Source organism: Wyeomyia smithii, chromosome 3 (assembly GCF_029784165.1).
Source record: "Wyeomyia smithii strain HCP4-BCI-WySm-NY-G18 chromosome 3, ASM2978416v1, whole genome shotgun sequence".
NCBI lineage: Eukaryota > Metazoa > Arthropoda > Insecta > Diptera > Culicidae > Wyeomyia > Wyeomyia smithii.
Window position 1 is genome coordinate 174,922,688 of NC_073696.1, and position 24,854 is coordinate 174,947,541.

The window sequence follows — 24,854 nt, forward strand, 5'->3', positions numbered from 1 at the left end:
TGTTTTATACGCCATTTTGAATGGCTCAGATTTTATAAAACACAAATTCACAAAAAATCAGAGTTTTTAGTAGAAGTCCCTTTGTAGCTCGAATTGAAATATCGCTATAAAAGTACTAACAATAAGATTTTAATTATACAACGTGCTTGTAATATGTGCATGATAAACCTAAACATGTTCAATGAGATTGGTTTAAATCAAAATTTAAAGTTTACTTGGAAATTAAAAAAAAATGGAAATTTAAAAAAACTACACAAAATGTTCACCTGCCCGTAAAACACTCTGTGCGAAATTTCAGCCCAATCGCACCTAATGACACCTAATGGCACCACCATTGCTTAAAAATGCATGAAATGTCGAGATCTGGTAGGAAAAATTCATGATTTTTGTGATTTTTCGAATTTCTCAAAGTCAAACTTCAATCGTTTTGCACCATTCCGTTTTAAGTCCGATCGAGCTAAAACTTTCACAGGGTGTTTTTTCGAGAAGGTGAACATTTTGTGTAGTTTTTTTTTAAATTTTCTGGTTACTTTTTTCCTCATATAAGTGTTTGCACCCTGCCCTGAAAACATGGGCGTAGCCAGAATTTCAAATAGGGGGGGGGGGGTGGGCAAGCTTTTCAAAATTTTAGAGGTAAAAAAATTGTACACTAAGGTCGCTTTTTACGCCGTTGTTTTTACGCGGGTTTTTTACGTGGATTCCGGAATTTACGCGGTTTTTTTACGCGGATTTCGAAATTTACGCGTTGTTTTACGTATCCCCCGCGTAAAAAGCGACTTTAGTGTGTTTTTCAAAAAATAGAAATTTTAGTGATTGTTACATCAAGGCGACCAGTGAAAAGTTGTCCTTGACATCAAAGTGGAAAATTTGATTATTCTTTGTCCAAGCCGCAGCCCAAATTTTACAGCGGATAGCGGTCCAGCAGTAGCAGCGTCAGTATCAAACCCCGGAGCAGATTTTGGAGTCCCTCTCTTCGAAAATCATCGAGTTTGTCTTCGACGAAGAAAACGGAGTTACGTTCGGACGTTGTTGTTTAACCGCTACCAGGACCATTTCGAGAACGATGCAGGCCAGCTGAATGATGCGGCGAAGGTACGTTTACTTCTCCGGAAGCTGGACACCCATTCGCACAGCCGCTATCTCAACTACATCCTGTCAAAGCTTCCCAAGGACGTGAAGATTGAAGACACAGTCAAGATTCTCAATAAAATCTTCGGGCATCAAACGTCAAACGTTCCGGAAGCGGCTCATGTGTCTTTTCACGATTTTTGTTGACCATCTGCCGATGAACACTCAGCAAGCAGAGAGCACTCAACCGCTGTTTAAATATTGTTGACCTCAGCCAGGTTTTCACCCAACGTAATGTGCTGAACAAGCGTTCGTGCATGTTTCCATGGTAGAGCAAGTGCAATTTAACTGCTTTCTCAGTCGCAGGGAAGAAAGAACGGGCTTTAGCTAGCAGGTCTATAAGCTCCAACTCTTCCAATTTCTTACGATCTGCTCTCATTCTGCTGCAATGTTAATACAAAACTTCCACCTCTCCAACAAAATTGTCAACTTCATAAAAAATTACGAAAATTTTGGTTTTGTGCTTGAACTCTTCCAACGCCATGCGTATTACTAAAGCGGGATGCAGCAAGGACAACGCGTAGGCAGGTGCACTATCTTCATCTAACCGTGTTTCCAGTGAGGTTACAAGAGAATCAAGGTAAGGGATTGTCACAGCTCGGTTCCAATACTCCAAGCTCGTTGATGCAGGCGGATTTGCCCGGTACTTTTGCCGCTGAAATATCCTTGGTGGATCAACTGAAAAACCTGTGCAATTCCACGCAACATAGCGCAAGCATTTCAATCAATTATTTTTGATCTGGCTGTTACTTTACACAGATGTTTCTATGGGCTAAAGATGTCGTTTTGTGCTATTAGAATTATTGAAAACAAAATTCTGCACCAATGTCAACATGCCCCCCTCTGGCTACGCCTATGCCTGAAAATCACTATTTTAGAGAAGCCAAACTAATTTAGCATGACAAACGCCTATTTCAACGATAGCTAACATTTTACAAGGCCTTTGTAAAGGATGATTTTTTTAAGAATTTGGTTTTTCTTTTAAAAACAAAACGCATAAAAATTACAAAACTGTGTGAAATCTTTATTTGAGCCGATAAATTGGTTTATGCCATTTACTTTTTGAAGAAAATTTCATTCAAATGTTGGCCACGGCTACGTTTTAAATGGTTCATACGAAAAGTCCAATTTTGGGTCACTTTTTTGAGCATTTCGGCTGGTATCTCGCCAATAACGCGTGGAATGTTGTCTTCCAAGGCTGGAATTGTTGTTGGCTCATCCGCATAGACGAGAGACTTAACTTAGCCCCACAAAAATAATCTAGCGGTGTTAAATCGCATGATCTAGGCGGCCATTTCACCGGTCCATTTCGTGAGATGAACTGCTCACCGAACTCATTCCGCAATATGTCCATTGATTCGCGCGATGTGTGGCACGTTGCTCCGTCTTGCTGAAACCACATGTCAACAAGACCCAGCTATTCAATTTCCGGCAAAAAAAAATCAGAAATCATTGACCGTAATGTTGCGATTTTGCTCATCTTTGAAGAAGTACGGACCAATGATGCCTCCAGCGTGTAAACCGCACCAAACCGTGCATTTTTCTGAGTGCATTGGCGATTCTTGTATTGCCTCTGGTTGCTCTTCGATCCAAATGCGGCAATTTTGCTTATTAACATACCCATTTAACCAGAAATGAGCTTCGTCACTGAAAAAAATTCGATTATTTGTGAGCGTTGTTCAGGCGTAAGTCTGTACATAGTGAAATGGCAAACCAAACTGAGTACACTAAATTCTGTTTTTACGCGACTTTTTCTTACGTGATTTTATTTTACACGATTTTTTTACACGATTTTCTCGAAATTACACGATTTTCTCGAAATTACACGATTTTCTCGAAATTACGCGATATGTGACATGGGAAATTTTTATTATGAGCCAAGATGTAACACACATACAAACATACACACACATACACATACATACACACACACTTACTACATAGTGAAAGATTTTGTAACGACGCGATCTTTTTTTACGCGATTTGCTCCAAATTACACGATTTGTTCAAAATTACGCGATTTATTTTTACGCGATTCTTTTTTCGCGCACACGCATCAATCGCGTAAAAAGAGAATCCAGTGTACATTAGACTTTGACAGCTGTCAGAATTCCCGCGTGCACTGTCAAATCTGAATACACGAAAAAACAAATAGCAAAAAAAATCACCCTTTATTACTATTTTCGAATTGATAGGCTTGAAATACATTTTATACGGTTTCATTTGCAAAATTATCTATGGTGCAAGAAAATTGCGACTAGCTATTTTCGTCCTTGCGTTTGCTTCTTGATGAATATAGTTTGTTAAAACAATGGTGCACACAATTATGCTATAATACCTATTTACATGTTGAAGTACTAATAATGTAGTATTGATTGTCTGTAGCTTTAGACTTGAAAATCATGAACTATTGCAACCAAAAATCGATAATAGAATATTTCATCTAGAATCGGAGCTCGTGCACTTCAAGAAACTCTAGTTGAAAAGTTGGAATGAAGGCAACTAGCAATCGCCTTCGGGCAGATTTAGCTCTCTGTTGAGTAACACGAACGATAATACTAACTAGATCACTAATAGGAATCTGATACGCTCTGTGTAGATTACATTCGACAGGCAGCATTGCTTTAGCTTGCCCCAAAAATGATTAATGACCGTTACAAATTCGTAAATAAATTTTGACCATGAAATCCAAAGGCCCAGTTTAGTGTTTTGGTTGCCGTTTGCCTTTAGTATAATCATTCCGTTTGAACCGCTTCAATGCGTTACATAAGCCATTATTTGCTGGAGAACTAATTGAATCGTGTTTTTGCGGGAAAAACAGACATAGACGCAATTATTGCTATGTTTGAACATGAAATATTGACGCGTTTAACCATTAATTGACACTTTTCGTCACGCTTTCTTAGAGAGAGAATGAGAAAAACTGTGTGCCAGCGCTGCGGTCCTTTTTGCTCCAAGGTGTACCCCAGTAATGTCCATAGAGCATGATTGCAATGCAAATTACATGGCTCGTTGCCTACAACTAGACAGCTTGATGCTCTGAAGTAGGCTTCGTTGCACAATGACGGCTGACTATTCTACGATTACATAAACCTACTTCAGCAGCGATACTTTATGTCTTAATTTGAAATAATGACATTTGCCACACTATGTTCAATACATTGCAAAAATATTTCACAGTTGATGTAATGTAAATGTCAATTCGCCTTATTTTTAAAGCGTGTTTTAGCTACCGCCATTTAACCTGAATGAAAATAAAAAAAGGAACAAATTGCAAAAGATATCTAACTCAAACTAACTAAACACAAACATTCGTTAATCGCTTATGTTACTAGCTGCTTGGTAACTATAACTACTGGATTTAAATACATGTCATTTTCGTAGGTGTCAACATTCTGCTAGCAATGTACAAAATCGAGCAGATAATATGCAGTGATATTTAATTTGATTGCGATTTCAATGTCATCTCTTAGGTACATAATTCGCTCGCTCTGATTCGCGCATATATGCACATAAATGGACATTTCATGTTAAATCAGGTGTGTGATTATTTGATCTACTGGCGGCATCAATCAAGTAGTCCCATTACTGCGAAGCAAGGTTTGATGATTTTGCCCACACCGCATGGCGATGGTTAATGCAAGCAGTCGAAGTGTCACATCAATCAAACCAAATGCAGTCATCATTTAAGCGAACGTTTGGTACACTACCATGTTGATCTCGGTAGGGCAAATTTGCCTGGCCATTAGCAGACATGCGGCAAATGAGTAGATTGTTCGTGCCTTAAACGTGCCTCAATAACAGTGGCTGCTGGCTGGTTATACATATTCGGTTTGCAGTGAAAGGTGGCGTGTGAGCCGTGAATAAGAAGCAAAGCAAATGCCTACTTTTCTTATCATTTTTTTAACAGAACGCTTAAGAAGTATAGCATATGGGCAGGCTAGACATCTTTTAATTAAAAATATGTGCGATACAATTTGAAAATAATCATCAGCTCCATCAGGTCTCAATATGTGAAATGTGTTTTTCTCCGGCATGAGCGCTACATATAGCATTTTTTGCGCCACCTTTCTTCGACTTTGTGCTGTTCTTCTGCCGCCCACAGAAAAAATTAACTCACTTGCTGATTACACTACACCCGAGCAAAACAAGAGTGGTGAATCATTCTGGTGAGAGTACGCGAAAGTACACCGCAGCGCTCACAACAAAAACAACTTGAGTTTGCTCGTAGAAGAATATGGAGTAGCGCCTGGATTTTTTTTTCTCCAGTTTCGAGATGCAAATTAAACGCATCTATTTTCCCACCAAATGCTCCCCTGAGAAAGCACATATGTGAAAGCACTGCCGTGAGCTCTGTTGTGTAGTTATTTTACGTAATGTTCCTATGTGTGAGAAAACTCACCTCGATTTATTATCTCTCAGGAGAGATTTTTCAGATTCCACCTCAGTGTTTTTTGCAAGCTCCTCAAATACATACACGCTCATTCTTTGTTACTCTAAAGTGAGTATGACCCATTTTTGAAAAAAGTGGAGGTACCCTAATTTGAGTACTTTTACGGTTACTCACTTCTGAGTAAGGGCGTTATACGTCAAAAACTGATTAGAATCTACTCTGTTTATGCAAACCAGGAATTAACGAAAATGAGTACAAGTTACCCAGTTTGCCTAAATTTGGAAATTTGATGATTTCTGATTTTTGTAAATCTGTCTCAATAAATAAAATAAATTCAGAACAATCAAAATCATAGATTTATTTTTCATCGAAACATTATAAAAGTTTTAAATCATTCACGTGTCTTTATATAATGCAGCAACCAACCGGTTCACAGTTGCCCGTGAACTGTGGCTCATGTTTTTGTACAGTACGCACACCAGAAAATCCGTCATCATCCGTCACCAAACACTGCGAAGGATTTAAATTGTATCGATTGCATGTATTGGGCACTGTACATCGATACAAATGTTTCCGTTCATTATCACGAATAAAAGCCCGACTTGAAATGGCATCGCAGGACACACAACATGCGGTTGTTCATTTTGAAGAGATGTTTTTTATGTTTTCAAATCCTCTGCAATAATGATGTTGGGCTGAAATTGTTATGGAATATTGTAACATGTTGTTTGTAATGTAATTGATTAGGAAATTATTGATTTGATGAAAGATCAAATACTTACTGCTAGCAAACGAATAAAAAGCGACACCAATTGTTCTTCGGAAACAGATAATATCGCTGCTGAAAACTATTGACATATACATATACTCAGGGGTGAGTAAACATCATGGATAATAACTCAAAACTGAGTAAACATGGTAATTATGAAAATTTGAGTAAATGTTACTCAATTATCCAGTACCCGATAACTCACTTTTTGACATTTTGCATAAGAATACCAAACTGAGTAGATCCTAATCAAATTAGAGTTACAATAAAGCAGCGTGTACGATTCGCTGCTCTCGTCAAGCGCGTGCTCGCCAGTGCGAGAGCAGTTGTTTTCGCTGTAAAAGATATTCTCCTACACGCTAGTAATTCTCTGAGGGGAAACAGTAACACTGTGATTACATTATTCTTACAATGACAAGAAAACTGCACATTAGATCTCTCACCAAATATCGTCCCCTTAATGCTAGAACTAGATAACTCGAAATTTGTCGATTTTGAGTTAAGTATGCCATCATATTTATCGCGTCGAGCTCTATAACATATCCAAAACTCGTTGAAAAACGATTACAAGAAAAAAAGTTATTCATCAATTAAAAAACTAGATATCTCAACGAAAAACAAGCGTATTTTGTAATAAAACAAAATAACTCGGTTTTTTGTTGATTTTTTAGTTGCTATAACGGGCCTGAAACGATATGGATGCGTTTCATGAAATCTGAACCTTCAAGAATTGCATTTGAATCGTCATCACCAGAATAGGTAAAATTTTCAAACTCGTTTTTCTTGAAACGTCAATTTTCGAGTTATCTAGTTCTAGCATTAAGGGGACGATATTTGGTGAGAGATCTAATGTGCAGTTTTCTTGTCATCGTAAGAATAATGTAATCACACACTGAAACGAAGGATATGGTATTTTTTACTATATCAGAGGGTAAAATTAAAAAGCAGGCACCACTTAATTTTAGCTGACCAGTAACTACATTCGGGCTGAATACAATGAACAGTTATTTTTACCATGCATCAGTAACTGTAGTAAGTGTAGTTAAATTTATATAATTTATTGTGTTTTTTACCATTTGGGTAAACATTCTGTGTAGTATTTTCGACAATCTGCAGACATTTCCGAAATTCAATTTCATTGTACGAGTTTATCTGCTGTGGTAAATTTCACAATGAAAATAATTAAAATCAGTATTAAGCATTGTCACCATAAAAACTTTATTTTAGTTTGGTTTACCATTATTATGGTTAATTATGGTATTATACATGAATCAATGTCGGTATATTTCACTATGAAAATATTTAAAATCAGTGTTTCGTATTGTCAGCATAAAAACTTTATTTTATTTCTGTTTGCATTAATAGTTATGTATGGTATTATATATAAATTAATGTGTACATACCACGTGGAAAGTTTTTTTAACGATTTTAACCAACATCCCCCCTCCTCCGTGGACAACTGCCCATATAAATTCTAAAAATTTTGAACCGTTTTTTGACCGTGGACATCACACAGACCCCTCCCCCCAAAGCGGTCCACGTGGTATGTGGATGGCCCCAATGCAGCAAACTTGTCTATTCGGGTTTCGATTTCTGAATCTTTTCCTTTTTCCTGTTATGGAAACGATCATATAACAGTCCTGATGGATGGTTTTTGTTTGCTTTGGAATTGCGCGGATTATAATACGTTTCCTGAAAATTATTAGAAACTAAAAGATTAGCAATTTTAAAAATACGGCTTAAAAATTATAATTACGGCAATCTCTGTGGGGAATCTTTGTGCGATCAGTTCTGCAAATTTAGCCATGTCCGGTAGAGTAAAATGCTTCTGATTGGCTATGTAACAATCGACCACTGTATGAGACAAAGCCTTCCGGTGTGAAATATCTAACGCATTGTGCCATTCGTAATATTTAACGATTTTTACTTTTTCATTGCGGCTTAGAACATCATCTAACAAACGGGTGGTAACGATTGTCGGAAGTAACCATCGCTCGGAAGTATAGCTCGCACTTTGCATATCGTCATTATGCTGCGATGATTGATGTTCGTAAAGAATACTCTGATTCCATTGCATCAATTTTCTGCGCAGTGCATGCTTGTGTCCAGTCCTTTTTGCTACTGAAAACACGTCATTTAGCGCTTTTTCGTCAAGCATTTTTAGGTACTGAAACGTTATTCCATGACCTATAATGCGAGGCACGGCGAACTCTATACCTAAATGATTATGTAGTTATGATAAATTTAGGACTTACTAATCAGAATAGCGTAAATAGTCGGATCAAGTTGCCAATCATCAAGCATCAGTTGCCGCAGTTCCGGTATTTGTTCAGCATCTGAGATATTTTTACCGTCATGACTTATACTTCTTATAATGTTACGCTCATACAAACCTGCAATCAACTCCGGGTTGTAAAACAGATCATCTACTATTAATTCCACTTTTTCGGTGGCCATGTGTTGTGTTTTACAGTAAATATTTAAATTAAAATTGTTAACACTCACTTAGACAGCGTGCTGAAAAAACTGCGCATGAGAAAAATGGTTGCTCTTGAAGGGCTTTCAACATATAACGAAAACCAACACGTTCATGGTAAATTTCGGGAAAAAAACGACGTAACGATCGCAGTAGTTCAATTGACAATATTTAAAGTTAATTTCAAAGTACTGTAGTAAGTTCTATGAACTATGGGTTTATCTTTAGACTTACCATTTTTTTTTCTGTATGGGCTTCCCCACTGCGACCAGAATCGTAGATCTATTGTGAGATATGCCCGGGTGTCTGCTGTATCCCACACTTCTGTTAATAGCAATACCTCTATTGAGAAGTGGCATGCTTATTATTATTGTTCATCAGTGCTTGTGTGTAATGTGCTACTCTTCCTTACACGCTTACTCAGGGTGGCCACTCATTTTACATTTTCGAGTTCCCGCATTTTTCCCGACTTTTTCCCGCATGAGTGCAAGAAATTCCCGATTGTCATAAACGGTAACTAGGTTATGTTCTATCGACGGCTGAACGTCAATTTTTGGACCATAAATTAGAAGTAATCTACTATATAAAAATGGAATTCCGTAACGCTTGATCTTATTGCCTCCGCCTCAGTTGTGTACAGTCACCACCATCATTTTAAATCGTTCTAGATCAAAAAAATAAGCGGTGACATGTGGGATTTGAAGTAGAATACTTCTCTCAGGAAGTTCGGCTACATAGGGATGTGAAATGAAAATCTAAAAACGAAAAAAGTGAAAAATATATCCAATTTCAAATGCTAATAAATCGGTTAGTATTCGATGGATTTCCTTCGTTCTTGCAGCAATAGATTGGAAAATCTTCTAAGATTCTTCCCAAATGCAGATAATTGTAATTTTATTATTCAAACTATTGTACTATTGAAAATAGTCAAGCCTTGTCAAAACCAAAAATTCGGCCTCTGATTGGTCGTTATATGATTGCTCCCCAAACACAGTCGACAGAATCATAGACATTGCCATTTGAAATGTGCAATTTGGCCTATATCAAAAATAGTCATTATTTCATTCGCTTACAAGCGCTCGACACGAACGGATCTTTTTTCTAGAGTGTCTTATCGGAGTATTTTTCACAAGCGTTGTAGAACTGAACAACTTTCCGTCGGAAAAAGTTGTGTTTGAGTGCCGTTCTTATTTTTGCTTTTCTGGAGCGAAGCTAGCTCAATTGCCGCGATGGCGGATAGGGCCGGCGGTACAGTACCGCCCGACCTGAACATGCAGTGGACAACAAACAACGGACAAACAGTGCCATCGTGGATGGATAGAAATGGAGATTTTGGACAAGCACAATTCCTTGTGCTTCAAGCAGCAGAGGGACACGATCTTCCGAAAAACCCGTTCATCGTAGGAAAAACAATCCAGCAGGCAGCAGGCGAGATCGAACATGCTCACACCGAAGCTAATCGCACACGGTACGTGCTGAAGGTGCGAAAAGAGGAACAAGTCAGGAAGCTTCTTGCCATCACGAAGCTGTTGGACCAAACTCCAATTAAAATTGATTATCATCAGACTCTAAACTTTTCCAAGTGTGTCGTCTCATGTTGGGAGGCGATTGAAATGAAGGAAGCCGAACTAATGGAATATCTTGGACCGCAAGGAGTAACTCATGTTTATCGCATGACGAAGAAAATTGAAGAAAAAGTTACCCCACTTCCTACACTGATCATCACGGTACGTGGCACGGTAGCTCCCGAACAACTGAAATTCGGCCCTCTAGTAGTTAAAACTAGAAAGTATATTCCGGAACCAATGATGTGTTATAATTGCTGGCAAATTGGCCACACCAAGCGACGTTGCACAAACAAGCCTGTTTGTGGCAGATGTGGAGGAGTGCACCAACTTGATACAAATGCTCAATGTCAACAACCGGAGATCTGTGTAAGATGTCGAAAACCCGATCACGCATTTTTCAGACGAATCTGTCTTGTTTACCAAATGGAAAAAGAGGTTCAACGACTTCACGTTATGAAGGGACTCTCTTTGGAGGAGGCACGGAAAATGGTAGAAAATGGAAATACCACATATGCGGGCGCGGCACAGCAACGAATTGCGCGAAGTGAATCTGATATCGAACTGGCCAAAATGATGCAGCAGAAGCATCGTGAAATCGAATATCTCAAACAACAACTAGAAACGCTCACGAAGAAACTTAACTCACTGATGTATCACGAATCGGTTAGCGAAACAGAAAATGAAAATGATTTTGAGAATCAGTGCAAAATTAAAGTGAAATCACAGGGACGAGGAAAAGTTAACAAGAAAAGTGACGAAGAAGAGGACCATGTAGTTATCAACCGTCGGCGTAATCAGAAAAAACACAAACGGCAGCTTACCATCGACAACGGACAACAACCCTCGAAAAAAGGACCATCAACAGCACAGCTACTACCTTCAACTGGATCCATCTACAAACAACACACCAACAATTCAGCAGCAACAATCGGCAGTACGCAACAGGCAACAGCAATCAACGAACCTTCTAGTTTCATGTCATAAGATAGCTACAACCCTAACGAAATCTTTGAGGGTGCAATTGGAGGATCTTGGCATGACAACTTCCGTCACCTTTAGTAATGGACCAACAAAAGGTAAATACCAACGGCTCTGAACTTCACTCTACTGTTTCACAAGTTTCCAATAACCCCAACAAAAACGAGAACTTATTTGCTTTACAATGGAATATCAATGGCCTTCGGAGTCACCAGGATGAACTACTTTTACTGATATATGAGAACCCACCCATTGCACTTGCTTTTTAAGGGAAAAATATTCGTGGTTCAATCGAATTTACCCTGAAAATAATTCTGGGCAAGGAGTCTCTTGAGCTATTCGAAAAGACCTGTTGCCAGAGCCAGTTGTATTAGACCCTTTCATTCCAGCAGTAGCAGCAACAATACGATTCCCTTTCAAGTGCATCATAGTCTCGGTATATTTTCGACCGCAATGTACCAATCTGGAAATTGAGGAAGCACTCACGTCATTAATACAGGTAAACAAAGGTCCAATGATTTTAATGGGAGACTTCAATGCCCACCACGAAGCGTGGGGTTCTTCTGAAACTAATAACAAAGGAAAGTCTATCGTGGCATTCGCGGTTGAAAATAATTTAGTGGTACTTAACTCTGGTGAAGAAACCCGACTGAATCCAATTAACGGGAGTCTTTCTGCAATCGATTTGACTATCGTCTCAATGGAGCTTGCATACAAATTGTCCTGGAAAATCAAAGACGACTGTAGTTGTAGTGACCACTTTCTAATATTTTTATCATTCCACGGCTCAGAAACGACTAATAAAACGAAAAGGAGACAATGGATTTTTGAACAAGCTAATTGGGAAAATTTTGAACCAGCATACAACTACAAAATGATCAAATCACCTCAATTACTGAATTCACCCAAGTTGTTAAAACCGGAGCAATAGCAACTATTCCACGTACAAGTTCCAATGTTGGGGAAAAATCAAAAAACTTCCAGACAACCATCCAAATAAAATCGACGCTTTAAAATTGTTCCAACTGGCTCGGAACAATTCCAGGAGAGTTATTAAAAAATGCAAACAAGAATCGTGGGAAAAATTCGTTCGCTCTTTCAACCCCGAAACACCAATGAACATCATCTGGCGAAATGTGAACCGCCTATCAGGAGACCGAGATCATTCAACTCCAACGCTTCATATTAACAATGAAATAATTGAAAACCCACAAGTTATTGCCGACACGATTGCCGATTATCTTGAACAAATTTACGTACCAGCAGATCTTGGAGAAACAAATTCCATTTAAGCAATATCAAATATCGATGGACAATATAACCAGGAAATCACCATTAACGAATTACTTTGGGCCATCGACCATGGAAAAGGTACATCTATAGGACCAGATCTTTTTGGTTATCCGATGCTGAGACATCTCCCCTTTAGCACAAAAGTCATTTTTCTGAAACTTCTCAACCAAATCTGGGAATCGGGAATCATCCCCGAGGAATGGAAAGAGGGTATAGTTGTCCCTTTACCCAAACCAGGAAAGGATCCCAAGGTGTTAGGAAACCAACGTCCAATAACACTAATCAGCTGTGCGGGGAAAACCATGGAGAGGATTATAAATCGACGATTGATCGAAGCCATCGAATTAAACCATTTGCTAGACTCACGGCAGTACGCTTTCAGACAGGGCAGAGGATTGGATCTATACCTGGCTGACATTGAAGCATACATTGACAGAGCTTTCTCCAGGAAACAACACAGTGATTTAGTGATTTTAGACATAAACAAAGCATACGATAAAATATCGAACAAGGCAATCCACAAGCAACTGGAACAGTGGGGATTTACAGGACGTCTACTGAATTACGTACGCGACTTTCTTAAGGGTAGATCTTTTCGGGTGGCTGTTGGAGGAATACTCTCAGAGAAAAAACAACAATCAAATGGGGTACCGCAAGGCTCTATATTAGCGGTCACTCTTTTCTTAATTGGAATGAATGGAATTTTTAACAAACTACCAAAAGCGACCAAAATTTTTGTTTACGCGGATGACATCGTTCTACTAATATCCGGAAAAAATATTAAAGCCGTTAGAAAAGTGCTACGGAAAACACTAAAACAAATATCGCGATGGGCAACTGGAACGGGTCTTTCGATTGCAGCAGATAAATCGAAACATATCCATCTATGTAGGAAAAGAAAACATCCAGCTCTTCGTGAAATCTGTCTTGATGGAAAAATTATACCAACCGTGAGTAGTGCTTGTATCCTAGGCATAACAATCAACAATCGCTTCAATTTCGTTCAACATGCTAAAGAAATCAAAAATAAATGTATGAACCGTGTTAACTTGCTTCGAATTATAGGACATCGGATTCCCGGTGGTACAAGAAAAATCCTTCTGCACATCGCCAAAGCGAAGATTCTCCCAAATATATTTCACGGTTGGGGACTGGTCAGCAGAGGCGGGAATCCTGTTAGAAAGCAGATGGAGCCGATTTACAACAATATTTTGCGCATTACCTCGGGAGCGTTTCGAACCAGCCCAATACGGGCTCTTTGTGCTGAGTCAGGGATGCTACCTTTTGAACTATTAGCATGCGAAAACTGGTTGCCAAGTCCTCGGAAGTAGAAGAAAAGAAAGATCTTGCGAATTTTCAAGACATTTGGCCCATCTCCCTAAGAGCACAAGAGACGTTTGAAGGTTTGGTTCAAGAAAGAACTTTTCCGTTGCCCTTGAGGAAAAGCTGGAACTCACCAAGTGCATCCATAGATTTAACCGTTAAATCTCAGTTTAAAGTAGGAGAACCAACTAGCAAGGCAAAAGCATTTTTCAACCATCTCGTACACCAGAAATACAAAATTACAAGAAGATGTTCACCGATGGCTCTGTAGACGAAAATGGCAATGTGGGCATTGGATTATTTACCGAAAGCATCAATAAATGCGCCCGATTACCTACAGGTTGATCTATATTTTCTGCAGAAGCAAAGGCAATATGCACAGCGCTGGAGATGTTCGATACCGAAGACAACGCCATAATCTTCACTGATTCTGCAAGTTGCATCTCGGCAATATCATCAAACGTAACGAAACATCCCTGGATCAGGAGAGCTCAGATTGAGATGGAGAAAAAGAAAGTGGTTCTTTGTTGGATCCCCGGACACACAGGAATTACCGGTAACGAGGAAGCAGAAATTGAAACAGAGGAAGAATGGCGTGGCGACAGACTCACTAAATTAAAAAAAAAATAAAACCATCTACAGCAGCCTGGGAGGACCAAAAAGAACGCAAAGGACGAGTGATCCTGACCCGTCTTCGTATCGGCCACACCAAACTCACACACGAATGGCTTCTTAAACGGGAGGAGCAGGCATTATGTCAACACTGTGGAACTGCTTTATCCGTTCAACACATTCTAGTAGAATGTCAAGAATATGAATCTGTAAGAAAGAAGATAGGGTTAGAACAAAACTTATGTGAAATGTTAAGCTACGAAAAGGAAAGAGAAGAAAAAATCTTTGAATTTATAAAACAAGTAGGGTTTGAGGGAAAGATATAACACTGTAACTAAATCGAGGCGAATGACCAACACATGGTTAAAACCTCGTTAATTTAATAAATAAATAAATATATTTGGCCTATATAAGAGCCTCTTTCACTCGAAGCCACTCATTATAATTCTAGACTGCAACAGGAGCAGTCCTTCCTTAGCAGAAGCAGTGGATACAGCAGCAGTAGCAGTGCACCGGATAACGGCCACAGCTGTGGTATGGCAACGGATAGCGGAGCGCGTCTCAGCATCGATAGCAGGACCAGGTGATGCAGGGCAGCGGATACCAATGGCAACGGAAGCGTCCACAACTGTGGCAACGAGGATAGCGCAGCGGTTGACGTTGGTTTCAGTATCAATATAAGTAGGGCCAGCTGATGCAGTGTGGCATTTTAGTGAAATGCTGCCTCTGAGCGATAGCAGGCACACTAGCAAATGCATCCAATGAAAAGGACGTTCTGGAAAGCTTTTCAGTGTTTATTTTCCCCCAAAGAATACTTTATTTGCACTGCCAGTGATAACGCAAAGATGTGATCGGCATCTTATCAGACATTGAATTAACCCTCTCACGCTCACAAGGTTTATCATTAAAATTTATAGCTTCACGAGAAAATTCAAACTGAACACTATGTAGACTAACTAAAATTACTGTCAACTGTAGTATATTGAAGAAAATGCCCTGTGATGCTCTGAGGCAGCATATAAAAGTTTATGGAACAATTGTAAGCACAATAAACTATTTTATTTCAAGATATGATGATTATAATTCTTCCTTTTCAGGATGAAATACAAACCTAATTGAAGAGTTAATATTTTCTCTTAAATCAATTTAAACTTTCAAGAACATTGGAACATATATATTTGGCTTCATCTCCGTGTCTCAGAACGTACTGAATTATCTTTTCCTTCAGTCATGACTCATGAGCACAACATCCAAAAAGCATTCATTATCAGCATAAAAATTAATTTTTCGCATAATCAAAATTTAAAAATTAAATTCCAAATCATGACAAGCAACCATCTTATTGAGAATGGTCAATCCTTGTTGAAGCGCGAAATTTGACTGATCTGATTAGTCGTTAATATGATTGCTTCCCAAGCACGGTCGACAGAATCATAGACCTTGCCATTTTAAATTTGCTATTTGTCTGTATAAGAGTAGGGATGGGAATTATCGACTGAAATGGCTATCGATAGTTATCGATGATTTCCTACTACTATTGATAGGATTTTCATTCCTATATAAGAGCCTGTTTCAATCGAAGCCGCTCATAATAGTTATAGACAGCGACAACAGCAGTCTTCCCTTAGTAGCAGCAGTAGCAGTGCAGTGGATACCATGCGGAGAGCGGCCACAGCTGTGGCATGGCAATGGATAGTGCACTAGTTGCAGCGGATCTCAGCATCGATAGCAGCTGGACCAGCTGATGCATGGACAGCGAATACCAATAGCAGCGTATAGCGGCCAAAACATTAGCATTTCTTGTAAAAGTATTCTCCTTCATCCCTGCGGTCGTGGCTTTGCACATAACCCTCCTGTGATTTTTTTTACATGAAAATGTTTGTTAACGTTCAGGACAGACATTTGGGGTAAAATCAAAAATATCTGATTACTAAAACTTGAAATTTTATTCACAAAACTACGTAAAACAAGCAAAAATATGACTTTTTATACTGAATTTGCCTCTAAATCAAAATTTAAAGCGATGACATGTGATTCTTTATTCATTAAAATGTTTGTTAACGTTCAGGAAAGACATGTGAGGAAAAATAAAAAGTATATGATTACTAAAACTTGAGATATTATTCACAAAACTACGTGAAACATGCAAATTTATGACTTTTTATGCTGAATTTGCCTCTAAATCAAAATTTAAAGCGATGACATGTAATTTTTTTTTACATAAAAATGTTTGTCAACGTTCAGGAAAGACATTTGAAGAAAAGCAACAAGTATCTGTTTACTAAAACTTGATATTTTATTCACAAAACTACGTAAAACTTGCAAAATTATGACTTTTTATGCTGAATTCGCCTCTAAATCTAATTTCAAAGCGATGACATGTGATTCTTTTTTCATTAAAATGTTTGTTTATGTTAAAATATAAAATGTATGTTTGAAGATGATTTTCTGTATACAGCACAACAAGCCTTCTAATGGCGTTCTCGATCAACCAGATTAGTTGAGAAAATTCATTACCGATATTGTTTTTTGCACATTTTGCATGTTGTAGGATAAGTACAACGATACACCGTGCCCTAGAGCTGAGTCGAAAAAAAATTGCAGTTCGAAAAGATTCTCGACATGATCGGGGATCGAACCTGATATCACAACCGTGTGTTGGCTCCCAATCGATATCGCTAACCACAGAGCCACGAGGACCACAGACAGCATACAGAATACAGAAAATCACCTTAAAATACTTTTTTTAAATTTATAGGTATTATACGTATACATGCGAAATTTTGACTTTTTATGCGCAATTCGCCTCTGAATCAAAATTCAATGATTTGTTTTTTTTTTTTTCAATTAAATGTTCGTTGCTCTTTCAACATCTACAATTTTTTTGCAGGAGATTCCATGTCTCGAGCATAAACATTTTACATTTCTGATATTTTCGTAGTTTTGTGAATAGTTACATATTACGGCATTCGATTTACTTTTGTACTTTTGAATTTGAATTTGATTTTTATTGGAGAGCCTTTAACCAGAAGGTCATTCAGCTTTTAACCTTACTGTTTTACTTTTTTTACGTTAATCCAAACTAGAACTCATGGGACATTTAGCTGGAGGACAGGTTACGATTCATTGGTTTGAATATCGATTAAGAGGCAGCTTAGGCATAAAAAATCTTTTATTTTCTTATTTTCTACGAAGTTTTATGGATTAAAAAATGGCGACCTCGGTTTCAGGAAAATAACCTAAAGTGATATTTGGCCAACAATTTCAATACTTCCGAAAGTGGAACTCCATACGTCATTTTATAGCGATGACACGTGTTTTTTTTTATTACAATGTTTGTTAACGTTCAGAAAAGACATTTGAAGAAAAATAACAAGTTTCTGATTACTAAATTTGAGATATTATTCACAAAACAACGTGAAACATGCAAATTTATGACTTCTAAAGTGATATTCGGCCAACAATTTCAATACTTTCGAAAGTGGAACTCCATACGTCATTTTGAAATCCAAAATGGTGACTTTCAGTTTCTGTAAAGCAGCCCAAAATCACAAAAAAACAATCTAATCTGGGTATTTCCGTTCTGTGCGTTCTCAGAATATTGAAGTAGGGTATCGAACGTCTTCGTCAATGGTTTTCTTCGGCAGTTTTTTCGCAGCAATCTTATGCAAAAAGGGGCCGAAGAAAACCATTGACGAAGACGTTCGATATCCTACTTAAAGTGATGATGGAAGTATAAGATGTGAATTATATTTTTGAAGTGAGTTGAGCTAATGCAGCAATGAAATATAAAAAAAAAAATTATCCTTGAAACCTTTGAGCCCGAGCATCGCCGGGAACGTTCAACTAGTAGCTCATATAGCCATATCATTTCTACCGAATTCGCTCGGGACATTCTACACAAACAGTTGATTAGTTACATAAAATGCAACCTTTGCCTTCCCATGGTAGACAATTTATATACAATTTTTGCGGTTTTCTCAAATTTGCAAATCTTCCATTAAGCAGTCAATAATCGTGTTAGCTATTTCGCTTATTATACTCATTATGTTTGTCTATCTGTCTCCTGAAAATATAATATAAGCACCCTTTTTTCAACGCATAACAACCTATGAGGGGAACAACAACAAACCAAACAGCACTTTTCGTTAAAATTTTTTTTTTCGTTGTTCAGATCATCGGGAAAAGTCGTGGGAAGTTATGGGTGAACATGAAACTACTTACCCTAAGAGTAATGAATATTTTGATTGAATTGATTATTTAGGGAACAAAACTTGTGACATGGATTTGCGTTTTTTTTTTCTCAAATTAAAGATGTTATTTTACATTTAGGAAAAATACTGCGATTTAACTGTATTTCGTTTATCACGCATTACATAGATTCTGAAAATTTCAGAAGTGCATTCACAACTTTTTCAGTATTTTGATTTGCTAGTTCATTAAAGTGGCATCTCTCTGGTTATCTGCCAATATCTTCAACTTGTTTGCATCCAGCGCTCAAAATGGCCAAGCTGATAAAAAAAGTAGGAGGTTGTATCCAAGACACGACCGCATAACTGACGTAGAACTACGCACACTATTAACAAATGCATTGTTGTAGGTGTTTCATTAATGAATCATAAAGTCTACTAATGCTTGCTTTGTGCTGCCTCAACAGTGGGGTAATAAAGACACTGAAAACATGAGCTGTAAAAGCTGTTTTACTTTTTTTACGTTAATCCAAACTAGAACTCATGGGACATTTAGCTGGAGGACAGGTTACGATTCATTGGTTTGAATATCGATTAAGAGGCAGCTTAAGCATAAAAAATCTTTTATTTTCTTATTTTCTACGAAGTTTTGTGGATTAAAAAATGGCGACCTCGGTTTCAGGAAAATAACCTAAAGTGATATTTGGCCAACAATTTCAATACTTCCGAAAGTGGAACTCCATACGTCATTTTATAGCGATGACACGTGTTTTTTTTTTTATTACAATGTTTGTTAACGTTCAGAAAAGACATTTGAAGAAAAATAACAAGTTTCTGATTACTAAATTTGAGATATTATTCACAAAACAACGTGAAACATGCAAATTTATGACTTCTAAAGTGATATTCGGCCAACAATTTCAATACTTTCGAAAGTGGAACTCCATACGTCATTTTGAAATCCAAAATGGTGACTTTCAGTTTCTGTAAAGCAGCCCAAAATCACAAAAAACAATCTAATCTGGGTATTTCCGTTCTGTGCGTTCTCAGAATATTGAAGTAGGGTATCGAACGTCTTCGTCAATGGTTTTCTTCGGCAGTTTTTTCGCAGCAATCTTATGCAAAAAGGGGCCGAAGAAAACCATTGACGAAGACGTTCGATATCCTACTTAAAGTGATGATGGAAGTATAAGATGTGAATTATATTTTTGAAGTGAGTTGAGCTAATGCAGCAATGAAATATAAAAAAAAAAATTTATCCTTGAAACCTTTGAGCCCGAGCATCGCCGGGAACGTTCAACTAGTAGCTCATATAGTCATATCATTTCTACCGAATTCGCTCGGGACATTCTACACAAACAGTTGATTAGTTACATAAAATGCAACCTTTGCCTTCCCATGGTAGACAATTTAAATACAATTTTTGCGGTTTTCTCAAATTTGCAAATCTTCCATTAAGCAGTCAATAATCGTGTTAGCTATTTCGCTTATTATACTCATTATGTTTGTCTATCTGTCTCCTGAAAATATAATATAAGCACCCTTTTTTCAACGCATAACAACCTATGAGGGGAACAACAACAAACCAAACAGCACTTTTCGTAAAAACTTTTTTTTTTTCGTTGTTCAGATCATCGGGAAAAGTCGTGGGAAGTTATGGGTGAACATGAAACTACTTACCCTAAGAGTAATGAATATTTTGATTGAATTGATTATTTAGGGAACAAAACTTGTGACATGGATTTGCGTTTTTTTTTCTCAAATTAAAGATGTTATTTTACATTTAGGAAAAATACTGCGATTTAACTGTATTTCGTTTATCACGCATTACATAGATTCTGAAAATTTCAGAAGTGCATTCACAACTTTTTCAGTATTTTGATTTGCTAGTTCATTAAAGTGGCATCTCTCTGGTTATCTGCCAATATCTTCAACTTGTTTGCATCCAGCGCTCAAAATGGCCAAGCTGATAAAAAAAGTAGGAGGTTGTATCCAAGACACGACCGCATAACTGACGTAGAACTACGCACACTATTAACAAATGCATTGTTGTAGGTGTTTCATTAATGAATCATAAAGTCTACTAATGCTTGCTTTGTGCTGCCTCAACAGTGGGGTAATAAAGACACTGAAAACATGAGCTGTAAAAGCTGTTTCACATTCTGTAAATTAGACGGCTGCTACAGATTTAAATTGCTACTATCCAGCACAGATTGCTCGCTTGAGTTGTCAAAAAATTATTAACCTTCAAATATTTGTTTATTTGCCTTGAGAAAAGCATTTTGCTGCTCAAAGTTGGATTTGCTGATGGCAACCTTTATGCTGCCTCAGTAGTGGGACAATAACGGCAGTCTGACGACACACGCTGAGAAGCGAGAAAAACCGCGCTGCTCCTGACATATGGTGACCAACCACTGGGCAAGTTATTTATTCAGTTTTATTGATTTTTGTACACAGCGAATAAACACCGATGGTGCTCTCACACACGCAACGGTTTTAACCCGTATTTCATCGCTTGTTGAACTTGTTCAATAAGTTCCTGGAGCAAAACATTGTACCGCAGGATTGGAGGCAAGTGAAGGTGATCGCCATCCAAAAACCAGGGAAGCCAGCTTCTGATCACAACTCTTATAGGCCGATTGCAATGCTATCCTGTATCCGGAAATTGATGGAAAAAATGATACTCCGTCGTTTAGACCATTGGGTCGAATCAAATGGTCTACTATCAGATACTCAATTTGGCTTCCGCCGTGCCAAAGGGACGAATGATTGTCTTGCGTTGCTTTCAACAGATATTCAGCTGGCGTATGCTCGCAAAGAACAAATGGCGTCTGCGTTCTTGGACATTAAGGGGGCTTTTGATTCCGTTTCTATTGACATTCTTTCGGGTAAACTTCACCGACAAGGATTTTCGCCAATTTTGAACAATTTTTTGCACAATTAGTTGTCCGAAAAGCATATGCATTTTACGCATGGCGATTTGGCAACTTTTCGAATTAGCTACATGGGTCTTCCCCAGGGCTCATGTTTAAGCCCCCTTCTTTACAATTTTTATGTAAATGACATCGACGAATGTCTGGCAAATTCATGCACGATAAGACAACTTGCAGACGACAGCGTGGTTTCTGTTACAGGAGCCAAAGCTGCCGATTTGCAAGGACCATTGCAAGATACCTTGGACAATTTGTCTGCTTGGGCTTTACAGCTAGGTATCGAATTCTCTCCGGAGAAGACTGAGATAGTAGTTTTTTCTAGGAAGCATGAACCTGCTCAGCTTCAAACACAATTAATGGGTAAAACGATTTCTCAGGTTTTGGTACACAAATATCTTGGTGTCTGGTTCGACTCTAAAGGCACCTGGGGTTGTCACGTGAGGTATCTGATGAAAAAATGTCAACAAAGAGTGAATTTTCTTCGTACAATAACCGGACAATGGTGGGGAGCCCATCCAGGAGACCTTATAAGGCTTTACCAAACAACGATATTGTCTGTTATTGAGTACGGGATCACATTTGATCAAACTGGAGCGAATACAATATCGTTGTTTGCGTATCGCCTTGGGTTGCATGCAATCGACCCATACGATGAGTTTGGAGGTCTTAGCTGGAGTTCTACCATTGAAAAACCGCTTCTGGAGCCTGTCTTCTCGTATTCTTATCAAATGTGAGGTCTTGAACCGTCCTGTGATTGAAAATTTTGAGAGGTTAATCGAACTTAATTCTCAAACCCGTTTTATGACATTGTATTTCAATCACATGTCCCAAAATATTAACCCTTCTTCGAATATTCCAATTCGTGTCAACTTATCAAATACTTCTGATTCTACTGTGTTTTTCGATACATCCATGATAGAAGAAACTCGTGGAATCCCGGATCATTTACGCGTGCAGCAGATCCCCAAAATATTTTCCAATTAATATCGAAACATCAACTGCGACAATATGTTCTACACTGACGGATCACTTCTCGATGGGTCCACTGGCTTCGGTATCTTCAATAACAATTTAACCGTCTCCCATAAACTCGATAATCCTGCTTCTGTTTACGTCGCAGAATTAGCTGCAATTCAGTACACCCTAGGGATTATCGAAAAAATGCCCACGGACCATTATTTCATCTTTACGGACAGTCTCAGCTCCATTGAGGCTCTCCGATCGATGAAAGATGTTAAGCACTCTCCGTATTTCCTGGGGAAAATACGGGAACATCTGAGTGCGTTATCCGAAAAATCGTATCAGATTACATTAGCGTGGGTCCCTTCTCACTGCTCGATACCGGGTAATGAGAAAGCGGACTCTTTGGCTAAGGTGGGCGCAACAAACGGTGAAATTTATGAAAGACCAATTGCTTTTAATGAGTTTTTCGCACTTGTACGTCAGAATACGATCATCAGTTGGCAAAATTCTTGGACTAGAGGGGAACTGGGAAGGTGGTTACATTCCATTATCCCCAAGGTATCGACGAGCCCGTGGTTTAAGGGGTTGGATGTAGGTCGAGATTTCATTTGCGTGATGTCGCGGCTTATGTCCAATCACTATAGATTTGATACGCATCTCCGTCGTATTGGGCTCGGGGAAAGTGGTATCTGTGCCTGTGGTGAAGGTTATCACGACATAGAGCACGTTGTTTGGTCATGCCCTGTACACCGTGACGCCAGGTCTAAATTAATAACTTCCCTCCGGGCCGAGGGTAGAGGACCAGCTGTTCCTGTTCGTGATGTCTTGGCGAGTCGTGACCTGCCCTACATGTCCCTTATATACATTTTCCTGAAATCCATCCACGCCCCAGTCTAGTCCCATTTCTTTCCATCCACATTCAACAAAACGGCAAGAGCACGTCATAGACCTCGATTCAGTTGCTGATTCAGCAACTGAACCCCACACGAATCCGCTAGGACCTGAGAACCCGAGGCCTTTCGCGATATCTTGGCTTGAACAACAGCGAACAACAACAACGAACCATAACCAGCAACTGAACCCCGCACAATACTTCCAGGCCCCGAGGATTACATGCCCCTGTCCCAGCTCATGACATCGTGGCTTAGCAGAACAAATCCATACATGCTGCATATCCATGGCCATTCGACGATCATCAGACGACCATTCAACTACAAAACATTGATTGAAAAATATATGCTAGTTTTAAGATAGACTTAATTTCAGCTCGTAGTCGGCAGCGAGGATAAAAAATTTGCTTAAAGAATTTAAGTCATCAGATATAATTGGCGCCGTTAAACATTAAATTGTATTTGTGCCGTGTCAAATAAACGATAGGTGAAGAAAAAAAAACCCGTATTTCATTGCAGTTTGTAACATCAAGCGATTTCGTTTGCTCGTTGTTGCGTGTCGCATCATGTTGCAACTTGGCAGCTGGGAGACGACGAAATTTTGTTGGCATTTTGTTGTTCAAAATCGGTTGCTGATCGCAACCTTTGTGCTGCCCCAACAGTGGGGGAGGTAAGATACACGGACAACATGCACTGTGGAAGCTATTTCACCTTCTGTAAATTAGACGGCCGCGACAGATGTAACTGCTAGAATCCGCTCAGAATGCTTGCTTACGTTGTCAAAAATTATTAACTTTCAATGACTTGTTTATTTGCCTTGAAAAAAGGCATTTTGCTGTTCAACATTGGATTTGGTGATGACGATCTTTATGCTGCCCCAACAGTGGGGGAATAATGGCAGTCTGGCGAGGCACGCTGAGAAGAACCGCGCTGCTACTGAGACATGGTGACTAACCAGAGGGCTAGTGCTGCTGCTGCGGGAGGACGACTGCTGTTGTCGCTGTCTAGAACTATTATGAGCGGCTTCGGTTGAAACAGGCTCTTATATAGGCCAAATAGCATGTTTTCAATTGCAAGGTATATGATTCTGTCGACCGTGCTTGGGAAGCAATCTTATAACGACCAATCAGAGTACGTAATTTTCGTTTAAACAAGGCTTGACAATTATCAATAGTACAATAGTTTGCATAATCAATCAAAAATTTTCTACATTTGGGTGGATGCGTGTATAATTTTCCAAAAAATTGCTGTAAAAATGAAGGAAAACGGTTGAAAACAAACCGATTTATAAGCATTTAAAAGGGACATATTTCGTCCCCTTTTCGGTAATAGTTTTCC

General features: G+C 38.6%; 1 protein-coding gene across 3 annotated transcripts in view; it reads left to right on the forward strand.

The window, feature by feature from the left end:
* Positions 1-24,854, forward strand: part of LOC129727219 (protein TANC2) — a 178,713-nt gene that overhangs the window by 131,920 nt on the left and 21,939 nt on the right. The window lies entirely within an intron of this gene.